Here is an 18,638-nt window from a genome sequence, read left to right as displayed (position 1 = left end):
ACAACGTGAAGAGCAACATTGGCCCAAAGGCGTCGCTCCCCTCTGCCTATTCCATGGCATCTGCCCAGAATATGGACACCCTGGACAGCATCGGACCGAACAAAACTGTGAATAGTTTAGATTCTTTGCACCTATTCCTTGGAACGGAATCTCAGCCCTCATCGAGACCGATGACGCCAAACAGCAATCAGAGCATATTGAACAGCTTTCTATTGGCTAAGAAAGGAGCCCTAGTAAAATTGAAGTCAATGGGAATCAGGGGGAAAACTCTCCAGTGGTTCGAGTCATATCTAGCACAAAGGAAGATGGTAGTGGTTGTTGGAGGCCAATCATCTCTACCCCAGGACATTGTTGCAGGAGTTCCTCAGGGCAGTGTCCTAGGCCCAAACATCTTCAGCTGCTTCATCAATGACCTTCCCTCCATCATAAGGTCAGAAATGGGGATGTTCGCTGATGACTGCACAGTGTTCAGTTCCTTTCGCAACCCCTCAAATAATGAAGCAGTCCGAGCCCGCATGCAGCAAGACCGGGACCTCATCCAGGCTTGGGCTGATAAGTGGCAAGTAACATTCGCGCCAGACAAGTGCCAGGCAATGACCATCTCCAACAAGAGAGAGTCTAAATGCCTTGACATTCAACAGCATTACTATCACCGAATCCCCCACCATCAACATCCTGGGGGTCACCATTGACCAGAAACCTAACTGGGCCATCCACATAAATACTGTGGCTACAAGAGCAGGTCAGAGGCTGGGTATTCTGTGGCGAGTGACTCACCCCCTGTCTCCCCAAAGCCTTTCTAAAATCTACAAGGCACAAGTCAGGAGTGTGATGGAATACTCTCCACTTGCCTGGATGAGTACAACTACCAACAACACTCAAGAAGCTCGACACCATCCAGGACAAAACAGCCCGCTTGATTGGCACCCCATCCACCACCCTAAACATTCACTCCCTTCACCACCGGCGCACTGTGGCTGCAGTGTGCACCATCCACAGGATGCACTGCAGCAACTCGCCAAGGCTTCTTCGACAGCACCTCCCAAACCCGCGACCTCTACCACCTGGAAGAACAAGGGCAGCAGGCGCGTGGGAACACCTGCATGTTCCCCTCCAAGTCACACACCATCCTGACTTGGAAATATATCGCTGTTCCTTCATTGTCGCTGGGTCAAAATCCTGGAACTCCCTTCCTAACAGCACTGTGGGAGAACCTTTACCACACGGACTGCAGCGGTTCAAGAAGGCGGCTCACCACCACCTTCTCAAGGGCAAATAGGGATGGGCAATAAATGCTGGCCTTGCCAATGACACCCACATATCATGAATGAATATTTTTTTTAAAATACAAAAAGTATATAGAGGCACTGGAGAAGGTACAATAAAGATTTACAAGGGTAATACCAGAACTCAGAGGTTATAAGTATCAGGAAAGACTGAGCAGGCTGGGGCTCTTTTCTCTAGAAAAGAGAAGTCTGAGGGGTATCCCAATAAGTACATGAGGGAGAAAGGAATAGAAGGATATACTGATAGGATTAGATGAAGAAGGGGGGGGAGGAGGCGCATGTGGAAGATAAACACCGGCATGGATCTGTTGGGCCGAATGGCCTATTTCTGTGCTGTAAATTCCATGTAGTAAGCTAAAATTTATTTCCAAGATAAAGAAAGAGAAAAGAGAATAAAAAAAACTAGATATTAAACCTTAATAAAGTCTCAGTTAGAGTACTTGTATGTGATATTAGGTCTCACACACATGTAGGATATTGAGACTTTAAAGAGGGTGCATCACACATTCATTTGGATGCTGCCTGGTATGAGGAAATACAAATACGAAGAAAGACTTGAAAGAATGGGGCTTTATGGGCGATATGATAGAAGTATTTAAAATTATGAAAGGATGGGACAGGGTAGATAGAAGCAGGCTGCTTCCAGTCGGTGAGGGGTCTAGAATGAGAGGCCATAGATGTCAGCCTTGGCTCAGTGGGTAGTATTCTTGCTTCTGAGTCAGGAGATCATGGGGTCAAGTCCCACTCCAGAGACATGAGCACATAATCCAGGCTGACACTCCCAGTGCAGTACTGAGGGAGTTTTTTTAGATTAGATGTTAAACCGAGGCCCCGTCTGCCCTCTCAGGTGGACATAAACGATCCCACAACACTATTCGAAGAAGATTAGGGGCATTCTCCCCAATGTCCTAGCCGATATTTATCCCTCAACCAACATCATGAAAACAGATTATCTGGTCATTTATCTCATTGCTGTTTGTGGGACCTTGCTGTGCGCAAATTGGCTGCAATATTTCCCTATATTGGAACAGTGACTACACTTCAAAAAAATTACTCCATTGGCTGCGAAGAGCTTTGGGACAGCCTGAGGTTGTGAAAAGATCGATATAAATACAAGTCTTTCTTCCTTTTCTTTCACTGATACAAGATTAAATACAAGAGATTTAGAACAGGGAGCAAGAGAAACTCCTTTACACAGAATTGTGAGGCTGTGGAATTCACTTTCAGGGTTAGTGGTTAAGGCAGAAACTGTGTCAACATTCGATATTAGATTGGATAGGTGAACAAAGGCAAAGGGGATAAATGGATATGAGAACAGGGCGTGTAAATGTGATTAGAACTATTTGCTCGTGTGGAGGTTAAATGCCAACATGACCTGTTTTTGTGTTGTAACATCTATGTATTTCTAAATCATAGAATGACACAGCATAGAAGGTGGCCATTCGGCCCATCGTGTCTATGCAGCTCTTCAAAAGAGCTACCCAATCAGTCCCACTCCCCTGCTCTTTTCCCATAGACCTGCAAATATTTCCATTTCAAGTATTTATCCAATTCCCTTTGGAATGTTACTATCAAATCTGCTTTTACTGCCCTTTCAGGCAGTGCATTCCAGATCATAACAACTCGCTGAGTAAAAAAAATTCTCCTCAGTTGAGAGAACAAACATAACTCTTTAATATTTCACCCCTATTAAATTTTAGGTGATCTTGGTCAACGTAGCCACGACATTACTTAGAAAAGCACAAGTAAATTTCAAGTTCACAGACTTTTAAAAAAAAGCATCAAATAGCAATTAAAGTAAATGTTAACCTACACCACAAAAGACAACTACAAAAAACTGATATTAATAAACAACTTTGAAGCATGTTTTCATATTATAAAACTATCTTGGAAATAGAACTAAGCTTGTGTGCTCAAGCTGAAGATTTTTTTAAACTTTAAAACTGTCATTCTTCTCAGTTAAGTTTACCTGAGTTGTTTCACAATATCCCATCACAGTATTACCTGTCTGCAGTTGAATCTGTTACTGCTGCTATTCAAGCGAACATTTTGAGGAGTCTGTGGTATATCCTTTGGATCATCCCTTGGTCTCATCCCCGCTAAACATGGTTCGATAATCGACAACAAGACAGCCAAGGCACCAAGTCTCTTCATCCACACTATATACATGGGCATCTTTTGGTCCTTAAGTCTCACAGAGGAATACTTCCAAATTGGGGTGTTCACCACTGAAAGTCTATTTTATACCCACTCCCTGTACTCAAGCTGAATCAGACTTACAAAGGTGTCTGATACTCCACCTTTAAACTCTGCCTCCCTCTGACTCAAGATTTATAACGGCTATAATCACCAATACAACTTTGACAAATCAGACAGCGCATACACAGGTCCAGTTGGTACTAGTTGAAAGGTGCGGCAGCCACACACCCTTTTCACGTCTGGTCTCAGACATGTCTAGACAATCGCTCAGTCATTTCACATTAACCCGATTTAATTGGGAAACTAAAATGCTGATGCATTGTTTTCCCCTTAGAGTATTTATTTTCTCCACAGCGGTTTTCATCACAGAGATACAGAAAATGAAAGCCATAAAGAATTGTTTACCTATTCGGTTTATACATTGATAAAGAACTCAAATGACCTCATTGATATTATTTTAAGTGTGTGGAAAGATAATAGAAAAATAACCAGATTCTTCTTTCAAGTAAACCCATTCTTTTAAATTCAAGGCTTTTAGTGCAGAAAATGTTCTCAATTTTTTTTCTTTTTTAACCCTGTTTTTCATTACAGTCTTCATTCTCCTATTAGTTCCTAGCTTGACTTTCCTTGCATAGGATCATCGCAACAGGAGTAGGCCATTCAGTCCCTCGAGCCAGTTCGACCATTCATGGCTGAATCTGTACCTCAACTCCATTTACAAGCCTTTCTTTGCTCAATATCCCTTCACCAGCCACATAAATACTGTGGCTACAAGAGCAGGTCAGAGGCTGGCTATTCTGTGGCGAGTGACTCACTTCCTGACTCCCCAAAGCCTTTCCACCATCTATAAGGCACAAGTCAGGAGTGTGATGGAATACTCTCCACTTGCCTGGATGAGTGCAGCTCCAACAACACTCAAGAAGCTCGACACCATCCAGGACAAAGCAGCCCGCTTGATTGGTACCCCATCCATCACCCTAAACAGTCACTCCCTTCACCACCGGCGCACCGTGGCTGCAGTGTGTACCATCCACAGGATGCATTGCAGGAACTCGCCAAGGCTTCTTTGGCAGCACCTCCCAAACCCGCGACCTCTACCACCTAGAAGGACAAGGGCAGCAGGCACATGGGAACACGTACCCCTCCAGGTCACACACCATCCCAACTTGGAAATATATCACCGTTCCTTCATCGTCGCTGGGTCAAAATCCTGGAACTCCCTACGTAACAGCACTGTGGGAGAACCGTCACCACACGGACTGCAGCAGTTCGAGAAGGCGGCTCACCACCACCTTCTCAAGGGCAATTAGAGATAGGCAATAAATGCTGGCCTTGCCAGCGACGCCCACATCCGATGAACAAATAAAAAAAAAATACCCTTACCTGTTGTTTCTGCTTTCGAACATCTCCTTAATTTCTGACAGATTCCCTACTAATTTTTATATTTTTAGCTTAGTGAGATCTGAAAGAGCACATCATTATATATTCCTGTTCAGGTGGCAGCTGTAGCTCAGTAGGTAGCACTCTTACCTTCTGAGTCAGAAGGTTGTGGGTTCAAGCCCCACTTCTAGGATCCAAAATTCTATAGACTCTGGAACAGTTCCTGCAGATTGAAGGGTGGCAAATGTAACCCCACTATTTAAAAAAAGGAGGGAGAGAGAAAACAGGGAAAATGCTAGGGTCTATTATAAAGGATATGATAACAGGACACTTAGAAAATATCAACAGGATTAGACAAAGTCAACATAGATTTATGAAAGGGAAATCATGTTTGACAAACATACTGGAGTTTTTTGAGGATGTAACTGGTAGAATAGATAAGGGAGAACCAGTGGATGTGGTGTATTTGGATTTTCAGAAGGCCTTTGATAAAGTTCCATATAAGAAGTTAGTGTGCAAAATTAAAGCACATGGGATTGGGGGTAATATACTGGCATGGATTGAAAATTGGTTAACAGACAGGAAATAGAGTGTAGAAATAAATGGGTCTTTTTCGGGGTGGCAGGCAGTGACTAGTGGGGTACCGCAGGGATCAGTGCTTGGGCTCCAGCTATTCATAATATATATCAATGATTTGGATGAGGGAACTGAATGTAATATTTACAAGTTTGTTGATGACACAAAACTAGGTGAGATCGTGAGTTGTGAGAAGGATGCAAAGAGGCTTCAAGGCGATTTAGACAAGTTGAGTGAGTGGGCAAATACATGGCAGATGCAGTATAATGTGGATAAATGTGAAGTTATCCACTTCGGAAGGAAAAATAGAAAGGCAGAGTATTATTTAAATGGTGATAGATTGGGAAATGTTGATGTACAAAGGGACCTGGGTGTCCTTGTACACCAGTCACTGAAAGCAAACATGCAGGTGCAGCAAGCAGTTAGGAAGGCAAATGGTATGTTGGCCTTCACTGCAAGAGGATTTGAGTACAGGAGCAAGGATATCTTACTGCAGTTATACAGGGCCTTGGTGAGACCACACCTGGAATATTGTGTGCAGTTTTGGTCTCCTTACCTAAGAAAGGATATACTTGCCATAGAGGGAATGCAGTGAAGGTTCACCAGACTGATTCCTGGGATGGCAGGACTGTCGTATGAGGAGAGATTGGGTCGACTCGGCCTGTATTCACTCGAGTTTAGAAGAATGAGAGGGGATCTCATTGAAACATATAAAATTCTGACAGGGCTAGAGAGACTAGATGCAGGGAGGATGTTTCCCCTGGCTGGGGGGTCCAGAACGAGGGGTCACATTCTCAGGATATGGGGTAGGACATTTAGGACTGAGATGAGGAGAAATTTCTTCACTCAGAGGGTGGTGAACCTGTGGAAATCTCTACCACAGAAAGCTGTGGAGGCCAAGTCACTGAATATATTTAAGAATGAGATAGATAGATTTCTAGACACAAAAGGCATCAAGGGGTATGGGGAGAGAGCGGGAGTATAGTATTGAGATAGAGGATCAGCCATGATCATATTGAATGGCAGAGCAGGCTCAATGGGCCGAATGGCCTACTCCTGCTCCTATTTTCTATGTTTCAGGGACTAGAGCACAAAGTCCAGGCTGATCATCCAGAGAGTGCTGCAGTGTTGGAGGTGCCATCTTTCAGATGAGACGTTAAAAACCAAGGCCCTGTCTGCCCTCTCAGGTGGATGTAAAAGATCCCATGGCACTATTTCGAAGAAGAGCAGGGAAATTCTCCCTGGTGTCCTGGCCAACATTTATCCCTCAACCAACCTCACTAAAACAGATGATCTGGTCATTGTCACATTGCTGTTTGTGGGAGCTTGCTGTGTGCAAAATGGCTGCTGCAGTTTCTACATTACAACAGTGACTACACTTCAGAAAAGTACTTCATTCGCTATAAAGCACTGGCCTTGTGAAAGGTGCTACATAAATGCAAGTCCTTCTTTTTATTCATCTTTCTAATATCAACCTCAATATTCTATTGACTCGAATGATATCTGGTGATATGCTAGAAACAAGGCTTGATATTATTTGTTGCCCTGGTTAGCCCATCATATTTTTGGACATGTTACGTACGGCTAACCAAGAAATGAGGGGAGAAAAATCAATTTATGGTAAATTTAGGAGGGCATCCCAATGGAGGCATGGGATTTCCATGTTTACCTGTGTGCCTTTCTCAATTCTAGCTGGTAACAACAACAATTTGTATTTACATAGCGCCTTTAATGTAGTGAAATGTTCCAAGGTGCTTCACAGGAGTGTTATCAAACAAAATTTGACACCGAGCCACATAAGGAGATATTAGGACAGATGATCAAAAGCTTGGTCAAAGCGGTAGGTTTTAAGGAGTGTCTTAAAGGAGGAGAGACAGGTAGAGAGGCGGAGAGGTTTAGGGAGGGAATTCCAGAGGTTAGGGCCTAGACAGCCTAAAGGCACGGCCACCAATGGTGGGGCGAAGGAAATCGGGGATGAGTAAGAGGCCAGAATTGGAGGAGCGTAGAGATCTTGGAAGGTTGTAGGGCTGGAGGAGGTTACAGAGATAGGGAAGGGCGAGGCCATGGATGGATTTGAAAACAAGGATGAGAATTTTAAAATCAAGGCGTTGCAGGACAAGCATATCAAGAATGAACAATCTTGCCTGAATGAGAATGGAGAGACAGTAAGAGAGGTGACCAAACTGAAGTAAGCAAAATGAACAAATACAATGAACAAGAGAATGATCAACTTTAGAAAAACAAGAGAAACTGATCAAAAGAAGCGAGAATACGGAAAATACAGAAAGAGACATAAAGCAAGAAGAGAAAGAAAAAGAATGGATGAGAGAATCAGAAACAATGAAAGACACATGAAGAATGAATAAAAATATTTGTTTTAAAGAATAATAAAAAAGAGCATGTTGTAAAACTACCAGTATTTAGAATTAGATCTAAGAGAGAGTGAGGAATAAGCAGGAGGAAGAGTGACTGGAATTGATAGCTAACCAGACAGAGGTAATAATTATGGCAGGTTCGAACAGATACTCCAATTTATACTAAAACCCCATTTGTGCAGCTGACCCATACTGACTATTCATCTGCCCTGCCTATTTACACCTTGCCCTCTCTCTTGTTACTAATGTACTTATTTCCTGTTTACACACACACAATTCACCCCAAGATGATCATATGCATGATACATAGTCACGTCATAACATCTAAATGTTTTTGCTTTGAAGTGTGCAACACAATATTTCTAAGGCACAATTAGTTTTGTAACATTTATTAATAGTTGGTGTTTCGTGTCTAACCTCCTGTAAAATACAGACAAATGGAGTAGCACTTGGGCAAGGGAAGGATGCTTAAGAAAGTTAAAGTTGGTCTTGAAAAATATGCTGAATTGCCAGAACACGCAAGCCATGGCTGGAACTTAAATAGAAGGACATCACATGCAGCAGGTGAGTGCACTGTCTGTCTACTTACAGCTCCACCCAGAGTTTGAGAGGCTACACCAACATCAGACACACTTAACCTCAGCCTGGCATTAATCCAGTTAGAATCATACAACACAAAAGCAGGCCATTCGGCTCAACATGCCTGTGCTGGCTCTTTGAAAGAGCAATCCAATTAGCACCACTCCCCTGCTCTTTCCCCAAAGCCCTCTAAATTTCTCCATTTCAAGCAGTACATTGCAGGCAGTACATTGCAGATCATAACAACGCGGCGCGTAAAAAAAAAATTCTCCTCATCTCCCCTCCGTAAATGCAAGTCTTTCTTTCTTTTTATAACAAGAAACAAACTTTACACCTTACTTGTCTGTAAGCCTCAGTTACAAGCTGCCTTCACCAGGAGAGCCATTCATTTATAAGTACACAAAGATGTGTCATCAGAATATTAAAAGTCTCCAACAGAACTGTCCAGAATTGTTGCTGGAATTCAAAGTTGATGCAAATCATCTACTTAGAATATATGCAGCATGTTCAAAGTTCCAGAGAGTCTACTGTTTCTTAGGAAATCCCTCCCTTCCTGTTGACTGACTCCATTATATCCCAGGTGTAGCATTGTAACGTTACATTTGATGCAGAGCCACATTGAAAAACTTGGCAGCCATAATGGCAGTGACTGATGATGGTAATGGAAGAAATAAACTCTCAATAGTAAAAACCCCAATGGAAACATTAAAATGTACCCATTATAAAAAATTAAACAATGTTTGGAAGATGTTCAGAGTTTTTCTATAACACACACTTTGGGTTTAGTACTGTAGTCCAATCCCCTCAAGTGTGTTCTAATCTTTAATCACATTCCCAATCATTGCTTATTCTCAACACATTCTTCAGCTAAACATTAATTACTCTTGACTTAAGCTGGTGAAAAACAAAAAAATATAAAAAGTTATATCAAAATCACAAAAAGTTAACAGCAAGCAATTAGGAAGGCAAATGGTATGTTAGCCTTTATTGCAAGGGGGTTGGAGTACAAGGGTAAGGAGGTCTTGCTGCAATTGTACAGGCTTTGGTGAGACCTCACCTGGAGTACTGCGTACAGTTTTGGTCTCTTTACCCAAGGAAAGATATACTTACATTAGAAGGGGTGAAACGAAGGTTCACTTGATTGATTCCTGGGATGACAGGGTTGTCCTATGAGGAGAGATTGAGTAAAATGGGCTTATGTTCTCTGGAGTTTAGAAGAATGAGGTGAAATCATTGAAATGTATAAAATTCTTAGAGCGCTTGACAGGGTAGATGCTGAGAGGCTGTTTCCCCTGGCTGGAGAGTCTAGAACTAGGGGTCATAGTCTCAAGATAAGGGGTCGGCCATTTAGGACTGAGATGAGGAAAAATTTCTTCACTCAGAGGGTGGTGAATCTTTGGAATTCTCTACCCCAGAGGGCTGTGGATGCTGAGTCGTTGAGTATATTCAAGATTGAGATCGATAGATTTTTGGACACTAAGGGAATCAAGGGATACGGGGATCGGGCGGGAAAGTGGAGTTGAGGTTGAAGATCAGTCATGATCTTATTGAATAGCGGAGCAGGTTCAAGGGGCCGTATGGCCTACTCCTGTTCATATTTGTTATATTCTTATCAAAATTTAAAAAATGAATATTACTAAATCATCAATCATACCAACAATCTGCTCTCATTTATTTGCGTAACTGAGGACGTATTGTCCTATTAGACTGTTTCACTGTCACAGAAACTTAAACCTATGTTCTAATATTTAAATATTTAAAGTCCCCACCACTTAAAACGTCCACGTTTAAAACAGGTAGTCGTTTATATCAGCCAATAAGCAAAAACCATTATCCATTTGCATTAACTTCAATTTCAAAGTTGCCTTGTATAATGTCTTAAGAGGTCCATTTATTTCAGGCAGAAGCAGCTGTGTTTACTCACTAGTTCGCATCTCGTTGAGGTATACTGAATGCAAGAATCAAGATTTTGCTCAATAAGACAATCTGTCTTCGAGTTAAGAGGCTATTCTACCAACAACCCAGAGATCCTCCATTGATATTATTGTCAAGAATATGGATATCCCAGAGCTACCGAACAGAACTGATAAACAGACAGCTTGGCTAAAACACATCCTCAGACAGGATGAAAATCTCGGTTCCATGGGCTGAAAAACCTATCAATGGAAAAGAAGTGGAAACAAGTGGATAAACTCAAATCTGGGCTGAACAATTTCTGAAGAAGATGCAAGATGTAGTGATGAACTTAAAAAAAAGGTCCTCCTCAGCTGATGCCAATGGATAACAGGGAAAGCAAGGAGAAACTCTGCAAACCAAACTCAGATGAAAAGAAAGTCCTGTCATAGCACTACCCCATTATACTGGCCGCCGCGTATAATGAGCAAATTGTGTTCGCACCAACACGCCCGCTATAAGAGGTGGGGATTATATTTACAAAGTTTAATAAAATAACGATCAAATTATGAAGAGTTTTGAAAGGATAGATAGGGAGAAACAGTACAGGAGGGTCAACAACCAGATTTAAGATAATTGGCAAAAGAACCAGAGGGGAGATGAGGAAAATTTTCTTTTCACAGTGAGTTGTTATGACCTGGAATGTACTGGTGAAAGGGCGGTGGAAGCAGATTCAATCGTAGAAGGGAATTGGATATATACTTAAAAAGGAAAAATTTGCATGGCTAGCGGGAAAGAACGGGGGAGTGGGACTAATTGGATAGCTCTTTCAGAGAAGCAGCACAGGCACGATATGCCGAATGGCCTCCTTCTGTGCTGTATGATTCTATGATCTTCTATAATCTTTATAATCAAGAGCCAGGATTTTCCACTTCACCAGCAACTTTGTAGAAAAATGCAAAGTGATACGTTTCGGTAGGAAGAACGAGGAGAGACAATATAAACTAGAGGGCCCAACTCTAAAAGGGGTATAGGAACAGAGAGATCTGGGGGTTTATGTGCTCAAATCGTTGAAAGTGGCAGGGCAGGTTGAGAAAGTGGTTAAAAAAGCATACGGGATCCTGGGCTTTATAAATAAAGGCATAGAGTACAAAAGCAAGGAAGTCATGATGATCCTTTATAAAACACTGGTTCGGCCACAACTGGAGTATTGTGTCCAGTTCTGGGCACCGCACTTTAGGAAAGATGTGAAGGCCTTAGAGAGGGTGCAGAAGAGATTTACTAGAATGATTCCAGGGATGAGGGACTTTAGTTATGTGGATAGACTAGAGAAGCTGGGGTTGTTCTCCTTGGAACAGAGATGGTTGCGAGGAGATTTGATAGAGGTATTCAAAATAATAAGTGGTCTACACAGAGTAAATAGAGAGAAACTGTTACAATTGGTGGAAGGGTCAAGAACCAGAGGACATAGATTTAAGGTGATTGGCAAAAGAACCAAAGGTGACATGAGGAAAAACTTTTTTACACAGTGAGTGGTTAGGATCTGGAATGCACTGCCCGAGGGGGTGGTGGAGGCAGATTCAATCATGGCCTTCGAAAGGGAACTGGATAAGTACCTGAAAGGAGAAAAATTGCAGGGCTACAGGGAGAGGGCAGGGGAGTGGGACTAGCCAGCTTGCTCTTGCATAGAGGTGGCGCAGACTCGATGGGCCGAATGACCTCCTTCCGTGCTGTAACCGTTCTATGATTCTCTGATTCTAAGTTGGCAGGGTGGGCTTTGCAAGAACCTGCTTTGGCTGCTGATCTCGGCAGATGTTTCCAGGGCCATCCAAATTTGCATCATTTTGACGGACTCATAGCGGGATTCCCACATGTGGAAGTGGGAGAGTGGCTTCCTCTGGGCTTCAGAGGTCTAGCAGTGGAGTAGCGCTGACTGCCTCAGGGCATAGGGTTTCCAACCATCCAGGAATGTCCTGGAGTCTCCAGGAATTAAAGATACTGCTGCAAGCAACCCGGGAGTAAAATCACAGGGGGTGTTAAAAAAACAATTGTGCGGTTTTTTTCATTTTCTTTGAAGACTTTTGTTTATTAGTGATAAATACAGGAGAAGGGGTTTGACTGGGCGGGGCAGTTGGAAGCAGGAGGTCATGTGATGAAACCTCCAGGAATACGTTCAACCAGAGTTGCCAACCCAGCTGAAGAAAAGGGTCAATTTTTGTGAAGAAAGATGTAAATATGTGAGGTTAAGGGAGTCAAGTAGTTTGAGCTGCCATTGATTGCAATCAATTAGGGGAACATTAAATAATTGAAATCCCCTCCTGAATGCAGCAGCAATGACTGACATCAGGAACATGTTGCCGTTCTTTGCATCTAGTGTTGCTAAGGTAATAATAACGGGAAATGTGATGTCATCCCAGCACTGCCATCACTTTAAACAGGTTTGTCCATATTTGGGTAGATGGATTCAATGGCTGATGTCACCCAGAAGTGGCTGGGAACTGAGAAAATGGCTTCCTGCTCAATTTTCCACCCCAGCCCACTCCTGACCTGCCTGAAAACAGCAGAATGGGAATGAATAACTATCAGGAAAGACTGAACAGGCTGGGGCTCTTTTCTCTATGAAAAGAGAAGACTGAGGGGTGATCTGATAAGAGGTCTTTAAAATTATTAACGGGGTTTGATAGGGTAGACGTAGAGAAGATGTTTCCACTTGTGGGGGAATCTAAAACTAGGGGCTATAAATATAAGATAGTCACTAATAAATCCAATAGGGAATTCAGGAGAAACTTCTTTACCCAGAGATTTGTGAGAATGTGGAACTTGCTACCACAAGGAGTAGTTGAGACAAATAGCATAGATGCATTTAAGGGGAAGCTAGATAAACACGAGGGCGAAAGGAATAGAAACACAGAAAATAGGAGCAGGAGTAGGCCATTCGGCCCTTCGAGCCTGCTCCGTCATTCAATATGATCATGGCTGATCCTCTATCTCAATACCATATTCCCGCTCTCTCCCCATACACCTTGATGCCTTTTGTGTCTAGAAATCTATCTCGCTCCTTCTTAAATATATTCAGTGACTTGGCCTTGGAATAGAAGGATATGCTGATAGGGTTAGATGAAGTAAGGTGGGAGGAGGCTCGTGTGGAGCATAAACACCGGCATAGACCAGTTGGGCCGAATGGCCTGTTTCTGTGCTGTAAATTCTATGCAATTCTATGAAAGGTCCTGCCTGAGAATTTAAATTTAGACTGTTTAAAAACTTTTACCGATATCAGTAGTTACCCCTTTGCAAGTCAAAAAAAATTGCTGCACACAAATGGATTGTTTCAAAAATTGTAGGAGGTCAGTTTAGTCCACCTCGATGAAGCACCTTGGGACGTTTTACTACCTTAAAGGCCCTATATAAATGCAAGTTGTTGTTATTGCTGATAATGGGGGGTAATTTTTGGTTTCAGTATGGGTGCAAAATAGGGTTGCCAATCCTTCAGGTTTGTCCTGCGGTCTCCAGGAATTAAAGATTAAACTCCCAGACTCTACTGCGAGCAAACCAGGAGAAAATCATTTAAAAAAAAATTGTGTGTTTTTTCATTTTCTTTTAACACTTTCGTTTATCAGATATAAAAATATTACAGATGGAGGAAGAAGGCTGTTTGACCGGGCAGGGCGATTGGAGGCTGGAGGTCATGTGATGAAACCTCCAGGAATACGCCCAACCAGGGTTGGCAACCCTAGCGCAAAAATGGGCGGTAGCCAATCACCATGTCTGTTATACACCCTGAAGTAACGGGAAGGAAAATCGGACGGGGTTTAAATGGGCAGCCAATCGGCTCCCGCTCGCTTTAGCACCAAAACCAAAATTCACTGAGATCTGGAACTCTCTCCCCCAAAAAAGCTGTTGAGGCTGGGGGTCAATTGAAAATTTAAAAACTGAGATTGATAGGTTTTTGTTAGGTAAGGATAGTAAGGGGTGTGGAAGGAAAGAAAGAAAGAACTTGCATTTATATAGCGCCTTTCACAACCTCCCAAAGTGCTTTACAGCCAATGAAGTACTTTTGAAGTGTAGTCACTGTTGTAATATAGGAAACGCAGAAGCCAATTTGTGCACAGCAAGCTCCCACAAACAGCAATGTGATAATGATAATCTGTTTTTTGTAGTGATGTTGTTTAAGGTTAAATATTGGCCAGGACACCGCCCCTGCTCTTCATGGAAATAGTGCCATGGGATCTTTTACGTCTGCCTGAGAGGCCATATGGGGCCTCAGTTTAACATCTCATCCAAAAGACAGCAGCTCCAACAGCGCAGCATTCCCTCAGTACTGCACTAGGAGCGTCAGCCTAGATTATGGGCTCACGTCTCCAGAGTGGGGTTTGAACCCACAACCTTCTGACTCAGAGGTGTAAGTGCTACCCACAGAGCCAAGTGCAAGGCACTTAGGTGGGTAAATGGAGTTGGTACAGATCAGCCATGAATGGCCTACTCTTGTTCCTATGTTCTGTTCCTGCTCACCCCCAATGTTTTCAATAGTTTAAATATTGCGATCGTCAAAGAAAAGCTAGAATATTAAAACTACCTAAAAATAAAGACGTTCCAAAAAAGTGTAGTGGCTCATTTCCGCAGCCACCTTTAATACTGGTCAAATTCTGTCTGTTTACCAGCTGACACACCCAGACATTCCTGATGTCAACGCACCTATAATGCACATTGTGGATTCAGAAACTTATCACCCCAGGCAACGGAAGAGAGCTTGTAACCAGTTACACCTTTGAGGGCTATCCAGAAGTGCTTGTGAATCATGTACAAATTTCTATTTGTTTTGCAGGGTCGTACTTTGCAACTGAAGAATTTGGAACAGTATTTGTTATTGTGTGTATTATAACCACATCGAACCAGTTGCATAAAGTAACCACTGTAGTTCCTTCTATACCAAAGGTACGAGACTATCTAACCAACAATTATAGAGGCCGATAATGCTTTTGCACAAGGTCCGAGAGGCGGGATATCCAACATCAGCAGCTATTAAACAGCTTCTGACCACTCCCAAAGCAGAACTGGCTCAAAATTCCAAAAATATTAGAAGCAAGGCACAGAGGCAGAAAGGGCTAAACTTTAAGAAGCTCTCATTAATTTCTTAATGGGCCGAACCTTGCTGGAAAAATAACGGTGTGTTAACAACGCACACAGTTATTAATGCGCAAATCGGCCAGCAAGTTCAGGGGATTAAGAGATACATCGTGAGTTGTGAATTTCCAGAACTTGCTGGTTGATTTACGCCACTCTACGTTTGCTTTGCACAAACACCATCTTGCCCTTAGCCGAAGAACTTGCTGGATTTGCACATTAATTTTCCATTAAACTCCCCACAGAAAGTTAGTTCAGGCCTCCAACTAATATTCAGAACCAGGGGCCATAAATATAAGATTTATTAATAAATCCAATAGGGAATTCAGGAGAAACTTCTTTGCCCAGAGAGTGGTGAGAATGTGGAATTGGCTACCACATGGAGTAGTTGAGATGACTAGTAAAGATGCATTTAAGGAGAAGCTAGAAAGGAATAGAAGGATATGCTGAAACGGTGAGATGAGGTAGGGAGGGAGGAGGCTCGTGTGGAGCATAAACACCGGCATGGACCAGTTGGACCGAATGGCCTGTTTCTGTGTTGTACATTTTATGTAATTCTATGTGATTCTATGACATCCGCACAAACAGCTTGTTTCATCCCTAGCCTCAACTCCTTGTATTTCTGTGCTTGTTCTGGTACTTGTTACCAGGAGGGTTCTCTGCAGGGGTAAAAGCAGAGGAGCGGGAGTCATTGGCATAGATGGCAGAGTGGGCGTTTGAGTGCAGATTTCAATCCACTTCATGACCACATAGCCAAAGCCCACTTGCCCGAGTACAGTGGGTTGGAATTTCCACTCCAGTCAATTAGATTCTTCTCTGTATCTAAGGAGAACACTAGGACAGGACTGTTGGGGCTCTTGCATCAGTGCAACACATTGAATAGCCATCTAGTGTTGTCTCCTGCGTGAGAACCCCACATCACAGAATCATACAATCACACAGCACAGAAGGAGGCCATTCAGCCCATTGTGTCTGTTCCGGCTCTTTGAAAGAGCTAGCCAATTAGTCTCACTCCCCTGCTCCATCCCCATAGCCCTGTAAATGATTCCTTTTTAAATATATATCCAATTCCCTTTTGAAAGCTACTATTTAGAAACATAGAAACATAAAAAATAGGAGCAAGAGTAGGCCATTCGGCCCTTCAAGCCTGCACAGCCATTCAATGTGATCATGCCTGATCCTCTATCTCAATACCATATTCCCGCTCTCTCCCCATACTCCTTGATGCCTTTTGTGTTTAGAAATCTATCTAGCTCCTTCTTAAATATATTCAGTGACTTGGGGGGAAAAATTCGATAAGGGCCCGTTTTGGGCAGTGGTAACGTGATGCGCTACCACCCCGCGCCCAATGGCCCCTGCGCAGGCAGGACGCAAGTTTGGACCCACCCGAGGACTTACCTGCAATCAGCGTTCCAATCCAGGCCTTGCACGTGGAATCAATGCAATTTGCACTTTCCAGCACCCGAGGGAGCTCAATCTTTGAAAGGGAGGATGTTTCTTAGAAATCTCTTAAAGGTAGCTGGTACCTGTTATTTGCTGAAAATAACAGATTACTGTCTGCACGGAGTCTGAACGGAGATCAGACATCGCACACGTAAAACACAGATGTAGGTCCAGTCCCTATGTCTACACACTGATGAGTTATGTTACAACATTGAATAAAGGTTGCACACTACTAAATCCCACATCCTCCAATCTGCACACTAGACCTCACCAATCTGCCAATCTGAGTTGTTACCAGGCCTGCGAGAGTGCATGCACCAAGGTTCTCTGTGATGCACTAGAGACCTTGGGTGCAAGAGGTGGACAGAAGGAGGGACATCCTATATCCGCGGGGGGATGGGGCAAGAGGCCCTCCAGACATATACTCAAAAGACAGTGGGAGGCAGCGGGGGACGAAGTCAATGCCAGGCGCACAGCATCATGAACATGGATGCAGTGCAGGAAGAAGTTCAATGCTTTGACATGAGTGGTCAAGGTGAGTGAGGTCAACTGTCAAGGTGAGTGAGGTCTCCTTCCAACTGCACCACACACTACACCCCCATCACCCACATACCAACAAACTCTTTCCATCAGTACTCAACTCTTCCAATCAGATGCTCCCTCTCACCCTCACACATTACCACTGTTGCAAGCCGCCCACCCACAACTCACAGGCCGCACACACTGGCAGCTATTCAACCATGACAGGCACATCACCCAGGCACACGTCCTGCTTTCTTGCAGGAGAAGGTGGTGTATATCAAGAGGCAGCAAGTGGCAGTGGCATTTAGCCCCTTGAACCTGTTCTACCATTCAATGAGATCATGGTGGACCTGTGACCTAACTCCATATACCTGCCTTAGTCCCATATCCCTTAATACCCTTGGTTCACAGAAATCTATCAATCTCAGATTTAACATTCACAAGTGAGCTAGCATCAACTGCCGTCTGCAGAAGAGCGTTCCAAACATCTCCCACCCTTTGCGTGTAGAAGCATTTCCTAACTTCACTCCAGCATGTCCTGGCTCTAAATGTTAGGCTATGTCCCCGCGTCCTAATATTCAAGTCTAGGAGACCTCCAAAAACAGTTACAAATGTCTCGGCAGCCAGAAGTAATAATCCAGCCACTAACCTGTAAATCCTGCACAGTCTATTTAAATAGCGCTGGTTGGGGTCCTCCAGGCACTCTAAGACACGTTCAGATGGACAGGGTTAAGACTGTGCATTGAGTTGAGCGTTAAGTCCCAAAATGGTGTCCATCACATTAAATCAGCATTGCTCACTGATTGAAGCCATTTCCTCCCTATTTTACATGATTCCAGCGTTTGTTATCTGCGCCTGTGCTAACTCCTATACCAAGATGGCGTCTGGCGCACATCACGCAGGAAACTTGCGTGCGCATCCAAGACGCCATCTTGGATGTCGGTGAGGCCGTGTAGCGCCGAAACAACGGGCGCTACACGGCCCAATTTAGTGCCCTTGGCCTCCACAGCCTTCTGTGGTAGAGAATTCCACAGGTTCACCACCCTCTGAGTGAAGAAATTTCTCCTCATCTCAGTCCTAAATGTCCTACCCCGTATCCTGAGACTGTGACCCCTTGTTTTAGACCCTTCGACCAGGGGAAACATCCTCCCTGCATCCAGTCTGTCTAGCCCTGTCAGAATTTTATACGTTTCAATGAGATCCCCCTCATTCTTCTAAACTCGAGTGAATACAGGCCGAGTCAACCCAATCTCTCCTCATATGA

The 18,638-nt window shown here is 43.4% G+C and overlaps 1 protein-coding gene across 2 annotated transcripts in view; it reads right to left on the bottom strand.

The window, feature by feature from the left end:
• The window catches only part of lama3 (laminin, alpha 3), a 440,498-nt gene that overhangs the window by 85,078 nt on the left and 336,782 nt on the right, over nt 1–18,638 (bottom strand). The gene's annotated exons all lie outside the window — the stretch shown is intronic.

The sequence above is a fragment of the Heptranchias perlo genome, chromosome 3 (genome assembly GCF_035084215.1).
Source record: "Heptranchias perlo isolate sHepPer1 chromosome 3, sHepPer1.hap1, whole genome shotgun sequence".
Taxonomy (NCBI): domain Eukaryota; kingdom Metazoa; phylum Chordata; class Chondrichthyes; order Hexanchiformes; family Hexanchidae; genus Heptranchias; species Heptranchias perlo.
This window is presented reverse-complemented; position numbering and strand designations above follow the sequence as displayed.